The sequence below is a fragment of the Barbus barbus genome, assembly GCF_936440315.1.
Source record: "Barbus barbus genome assembly, chromosome: 24".
Taxonomy (NCBI): Eukaryota; Metazoa; Chordata; class Actinopteri; order Cypriniformes; family Cyprinidae; genus Barbus; species Barbus barbus.
Genome location: NC_136752.1, coordinates 14,507,052 through 14,534,766, shown reverse-complemented (window position 1 = coordinate 14,534,766; position 27,715 = coordinate 14,507,052). Strand labels below are relative to the sequence as shown.

At 36.6% G+C, this 27,715-nt stretch overlaps 2 long non-coding RNA genes across 2 annotated transcripts; both read right to left on the bottom strand.

Moving 5' to 3' along the window:
• Positions 1-5,221: 5,221 nt before the first annotated feature.
• LOC306843901 lies at positions 5,222-8,547 on the bottom strand. The gene is made up of 4 exons (XR_013781876.1): positions 8,430-8,547; positions 7,755-7,918; positions 6,811-6,903; positions 5,222-6,044 (listed from the first exon to the last, which is right to left on the bottom strand). It is a non-coding gene; the product is annotated as an uncharacterized lncRNA (long non-coding RNA).
• A 2,999-nt stretch (positions 8,548-11,546) lies between these two features.
• On the bottom strand, positions 11,547-27,661 carry LOC306843849. Its single transcript, XR_013781871.1, has 3 exons — positions 27,523-27,661; positions 14,304-14,441; positions 11,547-13,049 (listed from the first exon to the last, which is right to left on the bottom strand). It is a non-coding gene; the product is annotated as an uncharacterized lncRNA (long non-coding RNA).
• Between the last annotated feature and the right edge of the window lie 54 nt (positions 27,662-27,715).

Here is a 27,715-nt window from a genome sequence, read left to right as displayed (position 1 = left end):
ATTAGGCTTTCTGTTTGCTACCGAATTTTTAATTCAGGAACTCAGATATTTTTAATTTAAAAGGCACTTTCAACTCAAATCTGACTGTACAGGATTGTTTTATTTTTCTTCTTATAAGGGGCCAATTATTTGAAATTATCATCACTACTATAGTGAAGTGTGTTGAAAACTGACTGTTCTCTTGAGAAAAAGTACACTTTAGCATACTTTTAAAAAAGAGATGTTAAAAATATGAATTAAAAGCTTATACTTGTGTGATGTTTTCTTAAATGCATATTAATCATTATAAACATATATTAAAGCTTAAATGCAATGAGCTGAAATTCAGAGTGCTTTTTTGACCCACCCAACTAGAACTTAATTAAATCTTAAATGTATAATTTTATTGTCTTTGAAGTATGTTTTCGTTTACCATTAACCATATTTCAATGTAATTTATATTAAAACTTATGTCATGTATTTAAATGTATTTGTAATTACACATTTTTAAAGAAGTTTCAGTTTGATATATTTAAAATATATTAACTTTATATTTATTGCAATGTTGAATAATATTTTGCTTACTGATATCAACAGGTTTGCATGAGAGGTTTACAGTTTAGCAAATACCACCACCTTCATATAAAAACAATTGCATCTGTGAATTATCCTCACGAATGTAACAAAACTAAAATGTGTTTGTCTGTATCCTGTGTGTATCCTGCCTTCTGTCTGGTGTAGGGAAGTCATAGTATTGGGGTTTAGCTTTGCTTTCTCCTCATGTCTCTCTTGTGTAATGATAAAACATCTCAGTGCTTGTCAGTTATAAACAATGACTTTAGCAGACTCTCCAGCCCCTTTTGTCTCTGAGCCAGGACAGTATATTCATGTGTTCGGAATGCTGAACACGGAACAGGCTGCTTCCAAAGGAATCACAGAGTTTACGCATCTCTCTGAGGGATACGAGTATGGCTGTTAACTCAGCCTTTTCCAATCATGTTGGGCGGTTCCACCACTTCTAGATTCTTTAGAGGCCGTGGGGAATCGAGATGTGTGTCATATGCATTTCTGATCAGCAGGATGTGGAGTGATGGGTGTTCCAGCTCAGCTGTCATGGGATGCCGTATGACTGATGGGCCAGTCGGCCTGTCTCTGTGTTTATGCTGTCTTGACCTCTGCCCCTGAAGGGTCGAGGTAAGGTTAGTTTATGGAGTATCATGATAGATGCTGACCATGAGACTCAACACTGTCAGAGACAACTGACAGACCAAATAGAAAAGAGAACGATAAAGGGAGAATACAAAAATGAGGATGACTTAGATAAGTGAACGAAGGTGTATGTAATCCGAAATGAATAATATTGTGGGAACATAATGCAAAAAAACATGAATAGATATTTTAGGAAAAATGAATGACCGCTCCATTATGCAGTTCTAAATAACAAATGGCTCAAGACAATTTAGACTACAAAAAAGCAAATTATCTTTATCCAATATGAAAAGGAATATGAAAAAAGTGTTTTAGTATTTTTTATATACTATAGTACTTTTTTTTTTACATAGGACATGTCAGGACATAATAGGACAAATAGTGTGTGTGTGCGCGTGTGTGTGTGCGTGTGACAAATGAGGACATAAATTTGTATAATGACACAGGTATGACACAGGTATTACAAGGTGAAGGTGACTTTTCATGACATTAACCATGTCCCCACTTTTCAAAACGCTTATAAATCATACAGAGTGAGGTTTTTTTTGGGAAAGTTAAAAATGCAAAGTCTCCTGTGAGGGCTAAGTTTAGGTGTAGGGTTGGTGTAGGGCAATAGCACATACAGTTTGTACAGTATAAAAACCATTACGCCTATGGGATGTCCCCGCTTTTCACAAAAACAAACGTGTGTGTGTGTGTGTGTGTGTGTGTGTGTGTGTGTGTGTGCACCTGGTATTCATCACGTCCTGGGGACCAAATGTCCCCACAAGGATAGTAATACCAGTAAATCTTAATCTTGTGGGGACATTTTTTGGTCCCCATGAGGAAACAAGCTTATAAATCATACAGCATAAAGTTTTTTGAAAATCTAAAAATGCAGCATGTTCCCTGTGAGGGCTAAGTTTAGGTGTAGGGTTGGTGTAGGGCAATAGCACATACAGATTGTACAGTATAAAAACCATTACGCCTATGGGATGTCCCCATAAAACATGGAAACCCAACATGCGTGTGCGTGTGTGTGTGTGTGTGTATCTCTATTCAAAATGTATCTAAATATACATGTAAAGCAGAGTGTGGAAGAAAAACCGACTGTGAGTTGTATTCAAAATTGCATACTGTTTTTTTTTGTTTGTTTTTTAATAAGTAGGCCTAATTGCATCCATATGAATGTGAATATAATCTGGAATTCATGGGACCTACCAGCTTCAGTTGCATCACTTCGTTGCCACTCACAACTCCTCTCCCATGGCCTCGTGTGATAGTAAAGTGTCCATCAGATGCGCACTCTGGAATTTCGGCAGATTTAGTAGGTCAGTCATCCACCTACTCTTTTGTGAATGCTATAAAAACTGACTTACTCTTTTCACACGTCATCTACTATGTAGGAAAGTGCATAGTCACATGCAGGTAGTCACGTTGGAAGATATAAAATTTAAATTAGCCTACCTTGTTATTCTGCAGGGCTTCCATAAATAGGCCTACCTGAAAGCATGATAAACAGAAATTTTCTCAAAGTTGCTTCATTCAGAGTAGCTACATTCAACAGTTCCCACAGAAATCGTGTAAATAGGCTACCCAAACATATGTTTTTCTTGTCTGTTCTCAATTATGCCATAATTTTATCCCTATTACTAAAGACTTATCCATGTATGTCAGGGCTAGCTTTAAAAAACAGCCATTAAAACACAATTAAACATTAATTTGCGGTTGGTACTACAAAGTACTTTCGCATTTTTAGGCATTTAGTTGCATTCCAGAACACCGGAAGTTCCACTCAATGGAAGCGTCTTTCTCGCTCATCACGTTTTATAATTTGCTATGTAGTTTTACCCCAATTTATTCTGCTCTGAAACCGCCTAATTCAAGAGTAGCCTATCCTATTTTTGGAGACAGTTCATTCGAGATGCTACACGAAAACAAAGGTAGGCTATATTATACAATTTACATTCATTAGTGGTTAAACTTAAAGAGGATTGTTGAGGCGACAAAAACTGCATTGTGACCGTGGCAGGTCCTCATAGGTTACATCCTCCACGGCTCATCTTTCCGACACCATGAAACAGAAACCTCACAATATCTGGCTTAACTCAGGCTACAACTTTGTGTGATGTGTTAATGACACAGATGTTAAAGATTGTTTAGCTGATTAAATAGACCACTTTCATTACTGCCATTAGCCTACTTTATTTACAGTATTTTAAATTATAACTAGATAAAGTTTGTCGAGACAAACTTTAAGTTGGCTTGAGAAAGCCGGACCAGAAAGTTTGCAAAAGTTTGAAAACTTTAAAAAGTTTAAGAAGTTTAAAAAAGTTTTAAGTTTGATGGTTTGCAGTCTGAAATAGTTTGAAGTTTAAAGTAGCTTTTAAAGCTTAAAGTTTGAATGTTTTAAAGGCAATACAGTCTGTCAGAAATGATGATTAGCAAGTTACTAGCATGTCGCTAGCATGTTTCTAACATGATTAACATATTACTAGCATGTTGCTAGCAAAATTAGCAAGTGATTAGCATGTTGATAGCATGCTGCTAGCATTATTAACAAGCAAGATAGATAGATAGATAGATAGATAGATAGATAGATAGATAGATAGATAGATAGATAGATAGATAGATAGATAGATAGATAGATGAGTTTGAATTGGTTAGAAATAGTACATAGAAGGGAAGTCTGATTGAGTCTAAAGGCTTCAGTGTGTTTAGATTGGAATTTTGACAGTTGGAGTTTGAATAGTCTTGGCTCATCTGAACATTCCATCAATGTAAGTCTATGGGAGTTTTAATCTTCAGTTTTATGAAAACCGTAAGTCTGATCAGTTAGAAAAGATATAGCAACTCGAGTCAGATCAGTCTGAAGAGCTGGGCTGAGTTTGGAGCTTGTAGAGTTAAATCTCTAGGAGGAGTTAGAGTTGTAAATTTTAGTCTCAGAAGAATAATAATAAGAAGTTTAAATAGGATTTCATTAAATTGGCTTTCTCACTTGGCTTACTTTACTTGTAGGCCTGTCTCTCTCTAAAGCTGTTCTGAGTCTCTCTTTTTCTTTTCTTTCTGTTTAATTACCCTCCTAACACCCCCACATCAGGGTCAAGAGTCTCTCCCTTTCTCTTTCTCTCTTCACCTTCTAATCTGTTCATCATTATAGTCTTTTTTGCCAGCCACCACCTACTTTAAAGCAATCTAATGTTGTGAACACAATGTATTCTTGTGAGTCTTATGCATATTATTGTCTCGCTGAGTGTGAGAACGGAGAGATAAATGGGACATGAACCTATTTACTGTTGTAATTAGATAAACAGGCCTCTAATTTTAATATAATAGAAGCCCTGACTGTAGAAAACCCACACAGCATTCATTGCTGGTATCAATCAGTCATGAAACATATCAAAGCGCCTGGTGTCTGTGATATAAGAACGAGTCCTTTGCTTCACTGATGCCATTGAATTCATATTTGGATTTTGAGTATGATTTATCCCACAGCACATGGAAAAAAGGGAACTGAGCCCTGGGATAAAACAGTTCAGACAAAGAGCTTCACATGTTGCTTTTGTATGTTATCTAATGGCAGGCTTTTTTTTGGTGTAGGGTAAATGGAGATTTGACATTTTTCTGGGTGAGCGAGCAGAGACCATAGGACTCACCTCTCCGCCACACACCACAGAGACAGTAATGCGCACACATCACTGTAAAAAAATTTAAGCCAGTACAACAAAAAAAATCTTAGTACCAATTTCCTTCTGCTTTTTTTTGTTCACTCAACTTTTGTAATTAACAGTTATACTGACTAAAATTAATTTGTCAGTCATACAAAAAATATTTAATTGGGTCAACTTAAGATTGTTAGTTTTGTGGAGAGGTGCAACTATTTTTTAACAAACCTTTTTAAGTTGCGCCAATTCAACATTTTTGGTCTGTAGAACTCAATGTCTGAAGTTGAGTGAACAAAAAAATTCTATTGGAAATTAGTACTAAGTAATAATATGTTAAGACTGGAAACTACAATAACATTGCCCAAGTCAAAAACTGAAAACAGTGAGTTAATGTTAACAAAACATTTATTTTTGTTGGAGGCAAAAGTTGGCTGGTAAGTGTAATTTGCAACACTGCAAATTGAAATACTGCAATACAGTAAAACAGTTTTACAAAACACTGCCAATGCACATGAGAAACAAACTTTACAAATACTTTTCAAATTTAAAAGAGCATCCATCTACAAAGTAATGGCGCACCTAAACATGAAACATTTAAATATCAATTGAATTAAAATATATCAAGTAAACGAATAAGCATTTGGCTTTTTACATAATTCAACCCAGTACAAGTCTTAAAAATTCAAAATATTTAAGCCAAAGCGATCAACAATGAAAATTGAAATACTGCAATACTGCAAGTAAAACTCAACACTGCTGTTAAAACAGTATTACAAAGCACTAACACTATGTTATATGTATATGAAATCTTGATAAACAGTAGCAAATGTAAACATAAGAATTTTACTTTTAGAGAATAAGGCTAACTTTTAAACAACACTAAAAGCATCTTAAACTGCCTATACAGTAAGTAGCTTATTCTTCAGGGACTGAACTCTGTTGGTGCACTTTTCACCCAATCCCACAAAGATGTTCTGCACTGCCTCAAATGTGTATTTTAGTCCTTTTGAATACTCAATGTTCAGTGCATAGAGAAGTCCAAAGAGTACCATGAAAGCAGTAGGAAAGTCAGGTAGGTCCTGCATGACCAGTTTCCTCCAGAATGATGCCGAAGTTTAGACATGTCTTTGTTGTCTGTGAGATATCGTCCTCCATGACTTCAAGGATGCACAGTTTCACTCCTCTTGTGTAGGTCTCCTCCAAATCACTGTCCTAAGAATTATATAAATTTAATGAAAAATTGTTGTGCATATGTACAAATATAAAAAAATAAATCAAAGCTCAAACTCTAGCAAAAAAAACATGGCACTGTGACAAGCAGGACAAGGATAAGAACCATGGGAAAAAACGCACCCTGGCTCGTGACTCACAAAAGAGGCCCGGATGACTAAAAGGATCAGCGACAACAATGCAAGACGAGTGAAGACCAGGCCTGGACTATTTTTGGTATGTTTTATTTATGTGTGTGTTGCTGTCGTCCGTGAGGGGCTGCTGTTTCAATTTTATTTTGTATTTATTTTATATGATCAAAGTTCCGTTTGAACGATCGCTGGTTTCTGACTTCTCCTTCCCTGATCCTTTGTGTTGGAGCTGAACCCCAGGAAGGAGGAGGCAGGAACCCGGCAAATGTTCACAACTTTAATCAACATAATCAAAACAATGTAAATAGTCCAAGCCTTTATCCTTCACTGTCGTCGCTCCTCCTTTTATCAATCCAAAGCTCTTCTGTGAGACAATCGAAACCGGTGCTGCACGCAGGTGAATTGCCTTATCAATCACGCCACCGGCCTTGCACCATTCTCACGGCTCTCAGCCTCGTACTGCTTGCCATAGGCACAGTACGTGTTAACCTGATGTAAATACTTGATGAAAACAAGCCACATGGAAACTGTCAGCACCTTTATTAAATATAACCACACATTTCATAAAATAACAGTGATCAATGAAAATATGACATGAACAAAAGCTAAAAACTTACCAGACAAGTCTTTGATATTGCATCGTGCTCCCTGAGGTACAAGGGGAGATCCCGTAAAGCTGTAGCGTGTCTGTGTGATAGGATGTCTGTTGTCTAGAGGGAGATAAATAATTTTAATTATGATTTACTTCTGCATGAATCCTTAAAGATCGTTTAAAGAGACTTAAAGGGATACTCCACTTTAAAATGAAAATTCTGTCATTATACTCACCCTCATGTTTCAAATCTGTATGAATTTCTTTCTTCTGCTAAACAGAAAGGAAGATATTTAAAAGAATGTCAGTAACTAGACAGTTTTTGGTACCATTGACTTCCATAGTAGGAAAAAAAAATATACTATGGAAGTCAATGGTACCAAAAACTGTCTGGTTACTGACATTCTTCTAAATATCTCCCTTTTTGTTCAGCAGAAGAAAGAAATTCATACAGGTTTGAAACAACATTTCTGCGGATGGTTTAGACAGGTATAGTATTTCATTCAGACTGAAAAATGTGCTGTGTAGCACTTCTAGATACACATAGTTCTGTCTGCATACAAAGGAGCAAAGAAGCTAACTTCTCAAGAATTCTGTCAATATCTTCAACATCAGCAGCTTCTACATGTATATCATACAATGTATCCTCAAAGCATTCTGAAGCAGAATCTAACCAATTATCAGAGTCTGTGCGATCGACAGTTACAACTGATGAACTATAATCACTTATTTTGCATTTTTGGTGATGTTTGCACTTGTGGCTATGAAATGTTACATAGACATTAGTTTTAAAATTACAGTGCAAAAATGGGCATTGCACTGTCTCATTCCTATTCAGATGTGTACCCAGATGCAAGTTTTTTTCAGTACAAACATTGTGATAATCACATAGGTCACATTTAAATGTAGCTTGTACTGTTGTTTTATCAGAATTTGTGTGGACCCTATATAAATGAGTTTTCAACCCACCTGGTGTTTTGAAAGAGCAGACACACTCAGGGTACAGGCACAACAATGGTTCACGTCGGCCTGGGCGCCAGTGCTTTAGCCTGTAGTGTCTCAGCAGCAGAGTTTGACTGGCACAATTGTATTTACAGTATCTACACTGCATGAAGTTTGCTCTCAAGGTAGATCTGTTTAAGAAAAAAAGAACACAAAGTGAATGATCAGTTTCATAAAAGGCAAATAAATGAATTAACAATGAAATAGACAATGAATTAAACTTATGCTTTTAATTTTTTAGTGCTACACAGAGATTTTCAAAAATCATTATCTCTTCAGAACGTTATCAATTAATCTAACTTACTATTGTTGTAGCAATTAATCAGAATTCTTAGCTGCCCTTCAGTACTGTAACGTTATTAGCAGATGGAGAACAATGTAGCCTAATATAGCTGAAGTCAACAGAATGTGCACGACTTCAAAAATATTACTGTGCAGCAAAATCCATCGCAACAAAAGATAAAAACTTAAATATTTCACGTAACGTTGAAATGATTAAAAAATAAAGCTAATTTAAACATTCAGTAATGTTTATAACTTACAAAGTAAAGTTAGCTGCTAGTGGTGTTTCTATTTTTCCAACGAACTAATATCAACTAATTCAGAAGTAAAGTACAACAAAAACAAAATAAAATCACTCACCATATATAGTCCTCTGGATTATTATCGCCACGTGCTGCCTTGTCTGTAATAAAAAAAATTCTCCGACCGCTTGATGAACACGCCTTGTCTTCTCAAGTTGTTTCTCCCGCATTAAAAAGTGAACGTTGACGTTGACTCACATCAAGGTTGTGCAAAGGTCACGTACTGAGGGGCGTGGTTTGGCCCGATTGGAAAATATAATTTTTATCGTAAAACATGCTGCTAATTATTTTTAAATGTATGTATTATTCAAATGTAACATTTCAATAAAAAAGAACTCATAATTAGGCTAATTGTGTTCTGTTCTGTCTTTGAGGGTATTATGCAAACTAGTGAGATGAGGCGCCCACTAACGAACTTCACAGTAAAAGTCATCCTCCGCCAATTTAATGCTGCCTCACTTAAATTTCCTCCCGCTTTTGAAAGACTTCAGTTCAATTTTGACTTAATTTCCTGTGTGTGTGTGTGTGTGTGTGTGTATGTGTGTGATGAAACTAGTATTTATCAGAATTACAATAGCACGTTAAGGCAGCATAATTTCCTGAGTTCACAATATACTGCTGTGCACAATATACTATACAATATATTATAATTTATACAGTGGGCATGATTTAATTAATACTATTATTCACTAATACTTTATTTCCAGACTCAATAAAAAAAAAAAAAAAAAAAAATATATATATATATATATATATATATATATATATATATATATATATATATATATATAACTATTATTAACACTATTACATTTGGCACAATGAAGTTATTAAAAAAATAACCAAACAACCATTTTTCTTCAATGTCCCATAAACAAATGGTATTAGTATTTGCTAGTGGGAGGGCAGTTCCTAACTTAACTTAATAAGTTGGCCAAATTTTTTTTGGATGAACTTGCAAAACCTTGTTCACAAAACTAAACGTTTTAAGTTTATGGAAAGAAACTTGGTTTAGGTTGAATAAATGTATTAAACATAGTTTTACTGACTTTTTCATAGAAATTTGCTGAGCCAACAAAAAAAAAACAGTAATTTGAACCTTTTTCGAGTTGGATTTTTTACAGTGTACACACACACGCTTCAGCAGATTATAACCGCTAATCTCACTTTATGGCATGCTGCCTCAGGCCGAACACTCTCACATTCACTTTCTCTCTGATCTCTCATTCTTCTTCTATTGCTGCTATATACACATACATCTGGAAGCTGGCCAGGCATCAGATCACTGTCAGTTCAGCTGACCAGAGTGAATGAATTCAAGATGAGAATTCTGTGGGCATAATAACAGTGGCTGCACTCATATCGATAAAAATGACATTTGACATTTTTGTGGTATACAGTGGCTCCAAAAGTATTTTGGACATTAAAATATATGAATGCCATAGCATTAGATAATAGAACATTTTTGGGGGGAAGATAGCACAAGCACACTTTTCTAACAAAACATTTCAATGAATGTGTTTTCGAATATTTTGTTTAAAAAACATAGTATTTTTTTTATTATTTGTTCGTTCATTCCACTCAGTTGATATTTTGTTTTCTAATGCACTGAAATTCTTACATTTTCAAGTGTGTATTTTATTTCATTTACATTTTCAAATGTAAATAATATTAAATCAAATAAATAAATTTAAAAAGTAATTACAACAGTCTTTGAAAATTTAGCTTTAAGATGAACTTTTTTGCCCAGATTACACTGACACACACACACACACACACACGTTGGTTTTTGTGGTTTATGGGGACTCTCCATAGGCGTAATGGTTTTTATACTGAACAAACTGTGTGTGCTATTGCCCTACACCAACCCTACACCTAAACTTAGCCCTCACAGGAGACTTTGTGCATTTTTGGAGTTTCAAAAAAACACCATTTAGTATGTTTTTTAAGCCTTTTGAATTACGGGGACATAGGCAGTGTCCTCATAAACCACCTTCATATTGTAATACCTCTGTCATACCCATGTTATTATACAAATTTGTGTCCTCATAAACCACATAAACATGCACACACACACACACACACACACACACACACACAAACACACACACACACACACACACACACACACAAACACACACACACACACACACACACACACACAAACACACACACACACACACATTTTATTTACTTTTTTGTGCATTTTAATTTACAATTTTAACTTTAAATACCTTTTTTGGCCACTTTTGGTTTGGTTTTCTAATGCAGTTAAATATGCATTTCCAATTTTCATTTACATTTTCAAGTTTAAATAATATTTAAAAGGCACATATTTTATTTTTATTAGTACCTGAAGTGTACTCACTTTTGAAGCTTTACTGCACTGTGACAATTTTGTACTTTTTTTGAGTGTGTGTATGTATGTGTATACATTGGTTTTGCTGCTGATACCACAAAGTGCTGATTGACACTGTTTCTTCTCACAGTGATGAGAAGCATAAATCAGAGAATCTGTGGACAGAGTCTTTTTTCTTTTTACTATGGTTCTTGTTTTTTGCACCTCTGAAGTGGCTTTGAAAGAGGGTTTGCCTTTTGTGTCAGCCAAGTGATTCCAACATTTTTTTCTTCTAACCCTCAGACACACAAAAAAAGCAACAACACAAAAGCCTGAGCTTCAAGAGCATCTCCAGACCACAACAAAACTGCGGTACGTGCATATATTTAAAACTTAAATGCTGACATATACATTGAGACACAGTCACTGCTTACTATAGAGTGACAAGCTCCCTAACACACATGTGCCAGAACTGTTAATGATTTGGGACACATCACACAAGCCCTCACATTACTTTCAAGCACACTGATCAGAAACAGACCTTTCTTACACCGACATATAGAGGCATGAACACAAAACAAAGATCTGGCCTCCTTCTGCATACCCTTAATGTGAATCAGCATTGAAGAATTTAACCACAAGACTGTTAAAGTGAAAAGTGAGAACAAATATTCAAAACATTAATCATGAAATCACGAATGAATTATGGAATTATTGTGAACTTATTTTTGGCACTATGATTACCGTTTCAGAAATTTGACAATGTAATATTTTACTTAATTTTTATCTAAGTTTTGAGCAGTCTTCAGAGATGCACAATATATCATAGCATTTCAATCAGTGCTTTTTTATTTGGCATTCTCATTTCCCGTTTTAACATTTAGATAACATTTGTCGCTCTCTTAAAGTAAATCTTTACACTAGGGATACATACATTAGTACAATAAAGGTTATTACCTGATATTTATTTACACATTTTTACATTGATTACATTTGCTGTCATCTAACACTCACTGAAAGTTAACCTTTATAGGCACTAACAATTTAATAACATTGTTAAATATAATCTTTAACAAATCTCAAAATGAATATCCATTTTTCATACTTTACCTTATAATTTTGCAATGCCTAAACTCACTTAGCATTTAACCTTTGTGCTGTCCTGAGAGCCCTTTACCTAATGTGGTGTTCCCTGTCAAAAATGGCTGGCCTTTTAAAGTTTGTTTGTAAATCTCTCATTTTGCTATATTATCACAACATCTTGGATTCAGTCTTTTTCTCTTGTTTTCTTTCAGTTAGGATTTGTGTTTCTTTTTGGATCTGAAGAAATTCATTCATTTTCTTGTAGGCCAGCCCTTTTTAAGTGTAACAAGATTGGGGGAAATGTCCCAGAATAGTACACAAATTATCCAATTTGTGGGAGGACGTTTTAATACAATGTGATAACATTAACAAGCATTTTGGGGAAAAGAAAAAAACACAACATGAGTGATTTGGTTGGTTTTAGTTTTAAAGATCTATTTTAAATGAAATATTAATATACTATTAATTTATCAGAATTATTTAATTTTCATATTGCCCATGATAAATCATCAGCCTCAGATCATTTTTAGACTCTTGTATGTCAAAATATTTTTCCTCACAAGTGCACCAGTTCATTTTATACAGAAAAAAAAATTAACATAAGGCATGTCTAAAGGAGTTTTTATACACTTCCCATCACTTTCTTGTGCCTGTGAAAAAATATGTCTGAGCATTACTGCTTCTCAGCATCTTTAGTAGCACATCTCTCTTTTAAAGCAAAGTTCACTGTAAAGGCAGCCTGGGGGAGCGTTTACACAGCACTAATGTGCATGAAATAGAGGATTAGGTTTCGAGGTGGGAGGGGAATGGACATCTCAGGGCCCAGTGGCTGCTGTGTCATGTTCATGTTCCTCATGGGAAGGCTTAGCCTAATCGCCCCGCTGTCGCACCGGCCCCCCAGGGCCCCTATACAACACCCAGGGGCCCCAAGTCTTTAATAAAACAGGGTTATGAATGTATTTGTCTTAATGCTCCACTACTGCTGGTGTGTGTGGGTGGCAGAGAGGAGGGAGAGGGATGACGAGAGGAAAGAGAAGGAATGGTGCCGCCTTTGAATGGCAGAACTGTGTCCAGTTTAACGGAGCCACTTTAAGCCGATTTTTTTGGGTCACATCGGCACCAATGAGGGATTAACTTTGTTCACATCAACACCCAATTGAGATCCCAGCCTCGCTGCATCCTACATCTCGCTCTGAGGAGAAAAGGTCCACTGTTGCCCAATTTGTACCAGCCAGGGAGAAGAAAGAATAGGCCATCCTATGAAGGACAAAAAGAAAAATTAACTCAGTTTTGCTGCTTTTTTTGTTGTTGTTCAGTCCCTGTCCCAGAGAATTAAGGTTTTCCCACAAGGGATCAAATGGATGATGAATACTAGTGTCTCTGATTCTCCTTTTCTGTCCTTCAAAAGAAGGAGCTTGTTCTCACATGCATCAATATTTGAGTGCTGTGCAACAAACAGGTGGTGTTAGTGAGTACAAGTGTGTTTGTATATGATTGCCAGCATATATTGTCGGTAAACAGGTGTGAGTCTGACAGTCTTTATGTGTGTAAGTAACATTAATGGGTTTCCTACTGTAAATATATCAACTTATTTTTGATTAGTAATATGCATTGCTAGGAACTTCATTTGGACACCTTTAAAGGCAATTTTCTCAATATTTAGATTTTTTTGCACCCTCAGATTCCAATAGCATCTAGTTGCAATAGTTGCATCTCGGCCAAACATTGTCCTATCATAATAAACCATACATCAATGGAAAGCTTATTTATTCAGTTTTCAGGTGATGTATAAATCTCAATTTCAACAAATTTATCCTTGTGACTGGTTTTGTGGTCCAGGGTCACATATGACATTTTACAGTCATTTAATTAAAACCTTCCTTGAAAATGTTTTGTAAAGTTTTTCAAAACCCATATAGAAAACCAATATATATATATATATATATATATATATATATATATATATATAAATAAAAATTCTGCATTTTTTAATTATTTTTCTTATTCTTGCTGACAAGTCAATCAATTGTAAGTGGAACAAATGTTCACAAATTTATTCAGCATTAATCTTTTGCAATCTGAATTGCTGGTGACTTCTAGAGATGGACATGCATAAATCATGGCCCTCTAGACAAAGTCCTTGTAAAGAATGTCGGCTGTAAAAACTGTCCTACAGTAATTGTTCTCTAGTTTTTGGTTTAACAACGCAAGGTCATGTGTGGCCCCACTGCTCTGGTAACATTTATACAGAAACAAGATGATCAGAATTTTCCCTATTACATTTTAAATGTGCAGAAATGTTTGTGTGTGTGTGTGTGTGTGTGTGTGTGTATGTTATGCATTCAGACATTCTGGATGAGTAGAAGCTAAACAACTGAAAGAGACTGAGGGAGTGAAAAGAGGAAGATGAAGCATGAATGGATAGAAACATTCTGCAGGTGCAGTGGAGGAACACATGGGGGCAACAGAAAAAAACTCTGCATACATATAAAATCAGATTCATGTCATGACCTCTGACTTTTGGATGGCTGCAGCTGGAGTGGGCGTCGACAGCTCTAGTTCCTGCCAGTTCCTGATTTAGCTGCTCTCTGATTGGCTGATTAAGTTGGAGAATCCACAGAGTGGTAGCTAGATTAGAATCCTCTGCATCTGGGCAGAGAAGAACATTGCAGTATTTGGGCGACAGGAAGGAATAGAGACAGAAACATATATGAAAAAAGACAGAAGACATTCATAAATCATACGTGACATTAAGAAAACCACTGAGGTCACCATTCACACCATAACTGCAACCAGAAATTACAGAGTGACTGACAATGGAGGGAAAAACAGGGACAACAAGAGATATGTGTGGAAAATATATGCCTGGAACATTTCATGAAATTGTCATGCAACCTTAAGTTATTGCACTCACTTCATGCAAATGTAATTTGTGAATGGTTTATTGGCAGCTAATCCCACTGAGGCTAATTTAGTGACCTAATTCAATTGCATAAAGGGATGACTTTGTACATCCAGGTGCATATTAAGGAATAATCTACATTCATCATTAAAATAACACTTTGAAGGTTTTTTTTTTTTGTGACAATGGCTGTACATTATCCAACTTATTACATGAGAGCTTATCAAATAAATGAATGGGTATTGTTTGGAGTTTATTTTTTTATGTGAGAAGAAAAAGACTGCAGAGGGATATTACACCTAAAACTGTATGTAATCAGTCAGTTATTCGGATTAGTAGCCAATATATATATATATATAAATATTTGACCACAGATTTAACTGCTTGATTTTGATTGGTCAATCGCAGAATTCTAAGAATGATGCGAATGACCAATCAGAATCAAGCAGAAATGTCACACCCAATTAAACTTAGCACATGGCTCCTCACATTTTTGAACAAAGTCGGTTCTCAGCTTTCAAAAAAAATACAATAAAATAAATACCTTCTAGAAGTTCAAGATTTATTGTAGATAAAACAACTGGTGCTGAAAATTTGTCATGAAATTTACTGCTTTGAATCCAGATTATATCATTTGTATCTTTAATGGAGCGAACGAGACGTGAGACGTGCAGATCCATTTGCAAGCTTTTTTAAACAAAGACGTGGTCAAAAAACACAAGCAGGGTCAAAACACCGGCAAACAGGTATGGCACAGACGAGATACAAGAATAATCCAAAGGGCAAGCGTGGGTCTTTGATCAGCGAACACAATCCAGAGGGTTTGACAACAGGGGTAATCCAGGAACATGAGTCCAGATAAGATACAAACAAAGTCCGAACGGCGAGACAAGGGTAAATCCAGGAAACACAGACTAGAAAACAAGAAACAGGTTCCGCATTGCAGTTAAAACTAGGAGAGTAATAAACGCAGAACAATACAGGAACTGAACAGAATGGCTCGGTAAGGCAGCTAACACTAGGGGAGTGCTATACGCAGAACAATACACGGCGATCTGTGAAAAGAAGTCCATGGTTTATAAAGGGTGTGTGATTGTAAGATGGTTCTCAGGTGTGAACGTGTGATTGAGACAGCTGTGTGTACTTAGTGCAATGAATGATGGGAAATGCAGTCCAGGGTAAAATGTAACAGTCTGTGTGGTGTGAAGGTCAATGTGATGGAGGAATGGCCTCTGGTGGTGAGTAAACAGAAGTTCATAGACGAGATTCGTGACAGTATCATTCATGCAGTTTCTGTGCACATTTTACTAAATATTTGTCAATACAAGACTACCAAAAAGTGTTAGCATTTAATAAGGTATTTATTATTTTATTATTAATTTAAACATCACCATTAAGCTCTGGTCTCCGTGCATATTATATGACAGTAACACCACCAGACTATCACACCTTACAATCACAGTGAAGATCGCCTGTCACCAGTGCTCACTCAAAGAAAATAGTGCCCCTGGAATCAAATGTTAATGATCTTTGTTATTATTTTAATATGTTGTTTTCTTTCCTTCCATTTTCAGGCCTGCAAGAGGAGCTGACAGGTCTCCTGAAGAGTGATGGCTATTTCCACATAGTGTTACTGACACGAGCGAGGAGAATGGCAGCCCTCGCAAGTCCACCTGTGAGTGTTTTCTGAAGAGAGGATAGAAAATACAAGAGGAGTGGGTGGTCACCGTGCTACTGGGTTTGTGTGGGTAAGCGTGTGTGTGCGTCTCGGTGAGCCAGCTCCCATGCTTGGTAAAAATCACCAAATTTTTCACTTGAGTGGTTCTCTTTGGGCAGCCCCAATCCCCCACTCCCCCCCTCCATCGACCCCTTCAGAGTAAAATTCCTCTAGTGAGTGTGAAGACTGCACTCGCAGTGCCCCCCACTCCCCCAGCACACACCGAGGGGCATTGAAAATGCATTAACACCAAATCAATGGAAAACAGTGGAGAAAAAAGCAAAAAGAGAGAGTACGAAAAAAAAATCTCCTTAGCAACATAATCTAGATGGCCTCACGAAAGGAGAGGGGAGAGTGAAAAGAAAGGGGAAAAGGGGAAAAGAGAAAGGGGAGGGGGTAGCTGAGCGTTTAGTGCCGAATAAGAGACTGAACACAGAGGTCTTGCACACAGACAGCGACAAAATGGAGAATTAACACAAGAGAAACTGTTCCTATTTAACACCAGGGGAAAAGCGACTATATTAACACCCTCCCATTAGGGGGCAGGGGGGAAGAGTGGAGGCTGGGAGGACAGGATAGACCCCTAAAAACACTCTCCCAAGGGAACAGAGAAAGTCAGCAATAATTGATTGTGTGTGTGTGTTTCATTTTTGAAAAAACAATTTATTCCTGATAACATATATTTTCTTATATACTGCAATATGTCTTATATGTAAGAAATTATTTATATTATTCAAATTGGCTTATTACTTTAAAAGTGTTATGAATTATATTATATTATATTATATTATATTATATTATATTATAATACACACGAGTGTATTATAATATAATACACGAAGTCACACGAGTACATTTGTAGTAATAGCCAACAATACATTGTATGGGTCAAAATTATAAATTTTTAGTTTATGCCAAAAATCATTAGTATATTAAATAAAGATCATGTTCTATGAAAATATTTTGTAAATTTCCTACCATAAATATGTAAAAAATTATTTTTGATTAGTAATATGCATCGCTAAGGACTTCATTTGGATAACTTTAAAGACGATTTTCTCAATATTTAGATTTTTTTGCACCCTCAGATTCCAGATTTTCAAATAGTTGTATCTCGGCCAAATATTGTCCTATCCTAACAAACCATACATCCATGGAAAGCTTATTTATACAGGTTTCAGGTGATGTATAATTCTCAAATTCTCAAAATTTACCCTTATGACTGGTTTTGTGGTCCAGGGTCACATATATTATATTATATTATATTATATTATATTATATTATATTATATTATATTATATTATATTATATTATATTATATTATATTATATTATATTATATTATATTATATACATAAGAAATATTTTCATATATATTTTGCTTACTTTGGATCACTTTAAATGTCACTAACTTAATATATTTACATATTAATGATTTTCAGAGCATATTAATGATGTCAGTGCATGGTGTGTGTGTGTAAGTAAGTAAGTATTTATGGTTAATCATCTAATTTGTAGTATATGTAACTCAAAGCATATATATATATATATATATATATATACAGTATATATATATATATTCTGTTTTCTGTTTTCCTGTTTTGTTATTGTTATTTCTTCTCAATTCAGTGTCTACCTTGAGTTATGAAAGCTTGGTATTATTGGTCATTCTGGGTATTTAGTTAAATCAGTTAATTCAGGAAGCACATTTGAACTCCATTTCAAAGTGCAGTTCAGCAAATGTCCAACTAAATTTTATATCAAAATCTCTTGAGCCATGAGACCAGACACCATGTCGCTCACTAATGGACAAGGCAGAGAGTGAAAGACAGAAGGTAGATCCATTATTTTGACTGGGGACTGATAAAAATGCTCTACTCTGTGGAAAGAAAAGGAAGGATGTATTCCACAAATGCAGGTATTCCCAATTCAATTAGTTTGGTGGTGGACACTGGTTACCAGTCTCTATGTAAATGACCTTTGGCCTGTACTACATGATCTGGTCAATGGTGGGAGGGTTAGACTTAATTAGGAGGTCATTAAAACCTGCCCCCTGCAAGCCATTAGCTTTATAACTGCCCACACACATACCCACAGCTGACCCACGGCTGTAATGAGCCAGTTCAGGCAACTTCATCAAGAAACGTGTTGGATTCTTTCCGTTTCACGGCATCTGCACAGATCAGAATCGAGGTCTAATACCAATAAGTGATGATTAATTTGATGGTATTATTTCACTTCAGTCGCTTGAATCCTGTTATTAAATGATGATGTAACATGTCATTGATTGATGAAATGGAATCATGCGAAGTGAAATGTCGAACTAGAATCATATTTTTAAAAGGGAAAAACACATATTTTCCAGCTGAGTGTTTCTGGAGCGTTCGAGCCATTATTTTCTAGGCTGCATTAAATTACTGTAGCAAAATGTGTTCCCATGCTCTCTGCCAAGCTGAAGTAGGATAAAATGAAGAATAAATTTGCACATTTAGCATAAGGAGCTTTGTAAACCTTTATGTTTATGTTTATAGAGGAAAAAGCTAAAAGTTGGGCGACCAAATTTGGGGTCAATATGAAAAGCAATGGCGTTCAGGTGAAGATTTCCTGGCCGAATTGGAATCTGGCGCTCAGAGGGCCCATCTAAAGACTGAAAGATTAAGATAAAACAAGGGAGACTGAATGAGAAGGAGAGAATAAGTGAGAGCCGACAGCTTCATCTACAGAGGCATTAACAAAGACATTACAAAGGCGAAAGGAGAGAAAAAGGGAGAGAGAAAAGGGCCAGAGGTTAGCGAAGACAGAGAGAGATGGAAAAACAGCGAGAGAAAGACAGGGCGTAAAAGAGGGAGAAAAGAGAGCGACTGATGTAGATAAACAGTGAAGAAAAGGAACGAAAGAGAGATTAATAAAGAGGCAGAAGTGGAGAAAAATAGAAACAGGGAGAAAGAAGGGACTCCAGCGACTCTCTTTGTCCCGATCGCCGATTTCACACCGACACAAAGGGCTCGGTGGACGTTTCATCCTTTCATTAACGTTTCTCTGGCGTTTATTCAGCGTTAGTCTGTGACGTTATGAAGTCAGCCCCATTCAGGCCACATTATAAATCACCTCCGCCGCTGCAGAGCATGGCCAATCGGCCAATTACGCAGTGTGGCCGCCCCTGAACATGCAGGACAATGGCATCACAAGGCCAATAAACAAGCCTCTAATAGGGCGGCGGGGAAAACGCGCCCAAAACAGGCCCCAACCGCCCGCCGCACGCACGTATTCCATCATCCCCATGCCCTCGCATTTCCTCCCGCTAACGCTAACGCACACACACACAGCTGTGGAGGGAGCGAGGCAGGGGCAGAAGGGTAGCACTGGCACATCGAGAGAAAAATGACCTAGCGCCAGTGCGCCATGCAAACCCCCCCATGGCCCTTTTCAGGCTGGGAGCCAGAACAAAAGCATACTGTTGCCATACTGTGACGTTCATGCTAGCCAGTTAGCACAGCTGCAAGAGCTCACCTTGCGCTAGCGACTATTGTTGGCCTGCTTTAGAGCCTCTTCCATCCATCTTCTGGACTGGAGGAGACAAATACAGACAGAGAGAGAGAGAGAGAGAGCTCGACTGAGAGAAAGTGGTCGGGTGATGCAGCTGCAGCGGGAATGAATACGAGCGTAAGGTGAAAAGGGGAAGACTGGAGAGACGGAGAGAGAGGTGTCAATGTAACAGACCACAGGGTGGTCCCACCCACTCACTTACAGAGCAGCTGCAGTTAAACAGTAACCAGAGAGATCAACTGGTTGGCGATATTTCGAACTTTTTGAACTTTAGAACTATTTTTTTTTAAACTGCTGGATTAAAAGGAAAGTTCCAGCTTCAAACCAAAGTAAGCTCAAATAACATTTTTTTTTTTTTGCATTTTGCATTTTGTTACCACATACATAAAAATCACTTGTCTCTTTAGAGGAAAACAAAAATGGAGGTTACGGTGAGGCGCTTTCAATGGAAGTGAGTGGGGCCAATTTTTGGAAGATTTAAAAGCAAAAATATGAAGCTTATAATTCTTTAATAAAATACTAAACATTAATGAATTTACTATAATTAATTATAATCTATATAATTAATAAAATTAATTTATAAGTAATAATAACTAAATAATAAAACCACATTAATTATTTTGTTTAAAGGGCCATTCATGCTAAGAAGGATAACTATAATAAGTATATTAGCATCCACACCACATGCAGTTTATATAAAAAGTGAAGTGACATACTGCCAAGTATGGTGACCCGTACTCGGAAATCGTGCTCTGCATTTAACCCATCCAACGTGCACACACACAGCAGTGAACACACACACACCGTGAACACACACCCGGAGCAGTGGGCAGCCATTTATGCTGCGGCGCCCGGGGAGCAGTTGGGGGTTCGGTGCCTTGCTCAAGGGCACCTCAGTCGTGGTATTGAGGGTGGAGAAAGCGCTGGACATTCACTCCCCCCACCTACAATTCCTGCCGGCCTGAGACTCGAACTCACAACCTTTGGATTACGAGTCCGACTCTCTAACCATTAGGCCACAAATTAAACTCCTAATTTGCTGATTATTAATAGTTTGTAAAATAGTTGTTAAATTTAGGTCTTGCGTAGGATTAGGGATGTAGAATATTGTCATGCAGAATATGCATTTTACAAGTACTAATAAACAGCCAGTATGTTAATAATAGGCATGCTAACAAGCAACTAGTCAATAGTGAAAATTGATCCCTATACTAAAGTGTTAATATATATATTGTTTTAAAAAACTTCTTTTGAAAGTGATTCCAACAATATCGTTCCTCTGTGCCATAACATTTATAGTTGTGGTCTGAACTCCACTATTCTCACTGAATTAGATAATTCAAATTGTATAGTTATACGTATCGTTATAGTCATTATTCTTGGTGTGAACAGGCCTGAAATGTTTGTATTATTTGAGCTGTATAGTTGTTCTGTTGTCATTGTCAAAATTGTAAAACATTACACAGAAAAGGTTAGCAAGTGATTTTTTCACACCACATTATTTACGCCTTGTGGCTTTACTATTGAACAGTAAGTATGGTCACACTTTATTTTAAGGTCCAATTCTCACCATTAACAAACCATTAACTGCAACTTTTCAATAAACTCCTAATTTGCTGCTTATAAATAGTTAGTGAGGTAGTTATTATGTTTAGGTATTGGGTAGGATTAGGGATGTAGAATATGGTCATGCAGAATGTGCTTTATAAGTAGTAATAAACAGCTAACATGTTAGTAATAGGCATGCTAATAAGTAACTAGTTATTAGTGAGAATTGGTCCCTATACTAAAATGTTACTGTATTTTAAAGTTTATGGAATGCCCCTATTAATTTTCATTAAAAATGCCTTACTATAACCCAGTTTTTAAAGAAAAGGAGGGACACACGATTAATACTTGCATCATTTTTTTGTGGCAATCAACAGTACGGCACAAATGCTGTCACTAAAGCTTAGCTTACTGAACTTTGAAATGAAAGTGCAGGGGTGCCCGCCGTTTGCCCAGCTGCAAGTGTCGAAATCAGAGACAAAGGTCATCTGCACTACATGCTATCCTCATGAACCCTCCCTGTGTACCAACAATGCTTGCAGAAAAAACCCACCGTCACGAATCAGCAATGCCCCGGCCTCTTACACCCATACAGACTTCATCAACGGCCCGCGTACCTCCATGAATGCTCCCTCTCTAGATGCTCTTGCTGAAGTGTCTGCAGCTGCTAAGAGAATGTTAGTGTCATCTATTGGTTGAGTGAGTCTAATAGCACTTGGTACTATGACACTAAATACCCCTCGCACAATTCTACCTTATTCATTAAAAAGACCCGAGGCACATTACTAACCCACTAAATATCTCTGCCACAATGCCACTTGCACACGAAATTTCCACGATACAAAAACACTCGTGCACAAAATCTTTCCAATGCGTTTCTAAAATGCCCACTTGAATAAATCACCCTGTAGGCAATACCAGCTAAACAATACAACTTTACGTTCTTAGATCTCTAGGCTCCAGCCATCCATTGTGTCTGTACCAACATTTAACTTGTTTTTTTTAAATAAAGCCATTTGTAAAGTATAGTTTGCATGTGTTTGGGTATATCCAACAAATTTACAAATGGCTTTAAGATAAAAATAGAGGTGCGCCAATATTATAATATTATGCTAAAACCAATTAATGAGCCAGTTAATTATTTTCTTGCCATAACCGGCAAGCAGTAAATTACCAATATTAACAAAATTAAAAATACATCTATTCCTTTTTTTTATTTTTATATGCAATTCATTTTATTTCTTTAAAATTTTTTGCTATACTCTTTATTATTATTATTATTAAATTTTTAGGCAATGTATAATTCTTTGATGTCTAAATTTATGTTATTGTTGTACTTATAAACAATAAAAAAGTAAAAAATAAAACTAAATTAATACAAAAAATTGTTTAAATCAATCCTTTTAATTGCTACCAGTGAATATGGGCATTAGCATTATAATGTATGGTATCAAAATGGATATTCATTGTGATATTTTCTAAAGATTACTTTAATAACAGTGTTATTAAATAATTGGAGGGAGTTTTTAAAGATTGCCTTTGAGTGATTATTAGATGACAGCATGTAAAAAATAATCTACTTGTAAAAATAATGGAAATTAACAGAGCAATTAAATATCCTGTATTAAATATACAAGAAAAAAGAACATAAATATTGACTGATAATTTAAATGGTATGAATATATTGTGCCTCCCTAAACAAAACAGTAAAAATCATTGTCAGATCATTTGCTGATTGTAAATGTGGCATTTTGGACACAATAAAGTAGAGACATTTCCCAACTCTTCTTTTTTGCTCTCTGCCTGTCTCTGTCTTTTTGTATCTGTCTTTCTAACCCATGTCCCATTTACAAACACATTTCAGCGGGGCAACTTGATTACCATTCAGGTGGACGTCTGGCTTCAGCGTGTACTTGTTGGAAGAGCTCTTTGGAGTTGCTTAGAGAAGTGTGTGTGTGTGTGTGGTTGGAGGGGGTGGTGGTGCTGAGGGATCGATTTGATTCTAATCGGACCATGAAAAGAACATGATCTAACTGCTTTCAGCTGGGAGTACATTTGGGCCCTCTTCACTATTTGCTCTCCCTCTCTACTCCCCTTTTCCTTTCTTTGATGCGCTCTCTCGCTCTGTCTCTCGCTCTTTGACACACAATGTCTCTGGCCGATTCAAAAAGCCTTGAATGTCTCATTAATGACTTTGTGAATACTGGGGTAGAGAGATTTGAGGATGGACGTGGGGTGGGAGGGAGAAAAAACAGGGATGGAAAGAAAAGGGTGGAGAAAGCGTAAAAAATTCCAGGGTTGTTTAAAAGACTGGCTAAGATCTTTGCCATGGATTATCATGACAGCGTTTTAGAGGCTCAGTGGGGTTGACCCCTTTGAATGCCTGTGTATTCGGCCGGATAGACACTCGCTCACTGACTATGAAAGTCTGTCTTCTTTCTGCATTCTCCTCCAGTGTCCCGTCTCAGCATTTGCAGTCTTTTCTGTGTGTCCGTCTCTCAAATTTTATATCCCCATTCCCATCTTCCATTGTCACTCTCTCTTTCTCTCTCTGCCTCCCTGTCGGTGACATCATTTATCCATAGTTCACTCCCGTCCTTCCATCCACTTGTCACTGGGTGAAAAATATCTCCTCACTCTGTGATTCTCTCTCAGGATAAATCTGTTAAAGTTCCCTCTGCTTTTCAGCCGCTCTTGTCATAAGGATAGTTAACACAACACTGAGGGCCATAAGTCAGAAGCCAAAGATCAAAGGTCAAGGTGGTCCTGAGGCTCTCTTTTTCTGAATTTCTATTTTTTTTTACTTTTTTCCATGAATACTTCACGCATGGTAATGGCAGAGACAAACGCTAAGAAGTAAATTATTTTTCATGCCCCAAGTCAAAGCAGATATGCTATTCAAGCCTCTCCACAAAATAGACATGCTCATAATAAATTACAGAAATAAATAGCAAGTGTTAAGGATAGATAAATAGACATTTTTTATTATTATTAAGAAGGACATCGGCATTGTGTGATTAGTGACAAATGCGGAGAGAGAACAAAACAAAACGCCAGTCACGAATTAAAAGCACAAAACAAGGATTTGTAAAGAAAAATGTCTTAGGATTTTGGTATAAGCCAAGAGGAGACTGGTTTTCCTTTGCTAAAGTTGCTCCTGCATGTCTCAGAGGCACGCGCGACGCCTATGTCCTACGGCATCCGCCTGGACGGCTTCCGCGCACGACAGTCAGCGGAAGTGAGAAAAAAGTCTTTATTACTTTTGAAATATCTGATATTTATCTTACAAAAACGCATGGATTCGCTACAGAAGGCCTTTATTTACTCCCCGAGGGGAGTTTTATTACGGATGCGCACACTGTGATTGGATTCGTCTGAAAGAACGTCACATACACCTAGGATGCTTTAAGGGTGAGCAAAACACAGGCTAATTTTCATTTTTGGGTGAACTAACACTTCAATGGGAATAGGCAGCATAACATTTTATCTTATTGTTTTGTTATTATCATTATTATTATTAATGGTGTCATTATCAATACTCCTAATTTTGCTGTTTTTGTTCATGTCCTAAAATTTAAAGTTTAAAGTTCTACATTTCTTGTACTTTCAATTTCTCTTTCTTTCTTTCTTTCTTTCTTTCTTTCTTTCTTTCTTTCTTTCTTTCTTTCTTTCTTTCTTTCTTTCTTTCTTTCAACACAATAATAATAATAACAATAATAATAATAAATATTGTTGTTATTATAGGACATATCTTAATTACATGATACATTAAAATACATTACACTCACACACAAACAAACACACGGCTGAAATGTATGTACTAACTGTTGAAGTAACTGATTCTATACAACAAAAATGATTTGAGTCACGCATAACCTAATACACACTCCACTCTCACATAGGATGAAACTGTAAGTGTTTCAGTAGAAAACAGGGAATCAGGTAGTTATCTTAGAAAGAGGGAGCAAATGAAAGATATAGAGAGGAAGGGACAGAGATGGAAGAAACTCAGGCAGGTGCTGCAAAGACCTCGCACATGCATCCGCATTAGTCTGCTTGACTTGAACTAGAGTCGCTGCAGCGAGCAGGTGAGGGGATACAAATTCTAGTGGGAAAGAGGGGGACTCCAACTCGCTTGCTTGCATACAAATTTCAGACCCCTACCCCCAAAAACACTCACACACACACACAGACAGACACAAATGGACTAAGGCAACACAAAGACGCAGCCATACTTGAAAGTCTCTTCAGCTCAAGTTAAACAGGACAGTGCGAGAGAGAGGGGCACAGCACAGCCCTTTCAGATCTACCCACTCCTCTCTATACATGCACAACATTAAGGTCCTTTGGGCTATTTATGACCAAGGAAACACAGAACTGCCACAATTAATGAGACACAGGGAAAACACCTTAACCTGAGGTGGCTGAAACACTGCTGGAAGCTTTCCATACAGAATTAAAAGGCTTCCTTATCCTCAAGCTCATATTTGAGACCTAAAAGAGTTGTGATAATTCAATTAGTCCTTTCTTCATCCAGCTACATGAAGTGCACCCCAGACTGTAGAGTGCTTTTCCCCACACAAATTAATTGGGCTGCCACAACAATCACAACTTTTATAGGAGTATTCAGATTGTTTTAGTGCGTTTTAGCGTGGCTTGAATGGATACTTATAGCATAGCATGGTTGCATGTTGTTGAGGTGTAGTGTGGGTAAATGTTGCATTGGAAAATCACAGAGTGGGAAATGAAAGTGTTTTCTAAATATTAGTCTTTTGGCAATATGTGCATGCTAGCTAACAGTTTGTACACTGATCAGAAGATTGATGGTGGTTTTAGCCTTATAGGGAAGTTTAAAAGTAAACAATTTAACACTGGAATGAAGAACATCCAATCAAGTCGTGGTCAGTTGTAAATCCTGTACATTGAATCTTTAAGGTTTTGATGCAATGGCAACATGTTTTTTTCCTTCCATATAGTGATATACATTAGAGTAAAATGGATTATTGTATTAAAAATTTTGGGATGGGACTTGGTTTTATTAATCAGCTGTTGATTGGATGAAGGCAGATAAACATGAGTTTGTGGAGAAAGGGGCAGGGCTTAAACAGTCCAGCGTATATCGCCAGAGGGAAGTCTGTCATTTTCGTGGAAGATGAAGTTATATTTTGATTAAAAACAATTAACTGTCAAAAAAATTCTACGTAATGGATGAGTTGTTCACAATAAACTCAATAACATTCATTTAGAAAATATAGGTAAAAATACATATTGTGGGATAATTCAAGATCAACTCAATCAACTTGTCAATTATTTTTTATAAATGAAAAACAAAACGTATAATTTTAGCTGTAAAGCTGTTCTCAACATTTTCATGGTCGATAAGGTTTATGTCATTATATTGTCATGGCCATAAATTTGTGAAGTTATACATAACATTACATTAAAAATATCAGTAAGCTGTTTTTCACACTTAAATTATGTACATATTGTTTACATCTTATGATTATACTACGAAAACTACAAAACAGTGAGTGCCTGACTGCATCCCAAAATGTTGCTTATTTTTTAAAGAAAACAAGGAAAAGGTTCTATTTATTTATTATTTTTATTTTTGCAAATGCTGTTGACTGAGCTCAACTGCAATATTTTGTTAATATTAAGTCTTATTTTAGACGAAGGAAAATTCCAACCCAAACTTTGTTTTTCTTTGACAGTATCAGGTTAAGTCAGGTGTTTCATCCAGTTATGCCTCTGTTGTTTAATAAGCTCCATTAGAGTTATAACTGTTGCTTTGCTATCTAACAATCTTCTACATTTGCATCTATTCCTATTTGTGAACCTTATACAACCGTGTGTTTTGGAAAATCGGGAACAAGAATGCTTCAAATGAATAAACCAATAGCTCTGAGGATAAAATCTGTAATCTAGGTAGCATTAAGATATCTGTATGCAGCTGTAGAGTAATTATTACTGTATTGCACACACCATGCTAAAACCACAAGCACTTCGGTAACTTACCCTAGATTTGGCTTATTATCCTGCACAGCTCAAGTCATTCCAGAACTGCTTATCCTGGCTTCAAAGCGATGCCTATAGAACACACAGGTTACTAGTGTAGGCTGATGTTTATGTAAACACAGAGAACCTCAAATGACTCAAAGCAGTTCGACCCACTGACGCACGATTGGCCAGGCTAATCTTGGGAACTGGA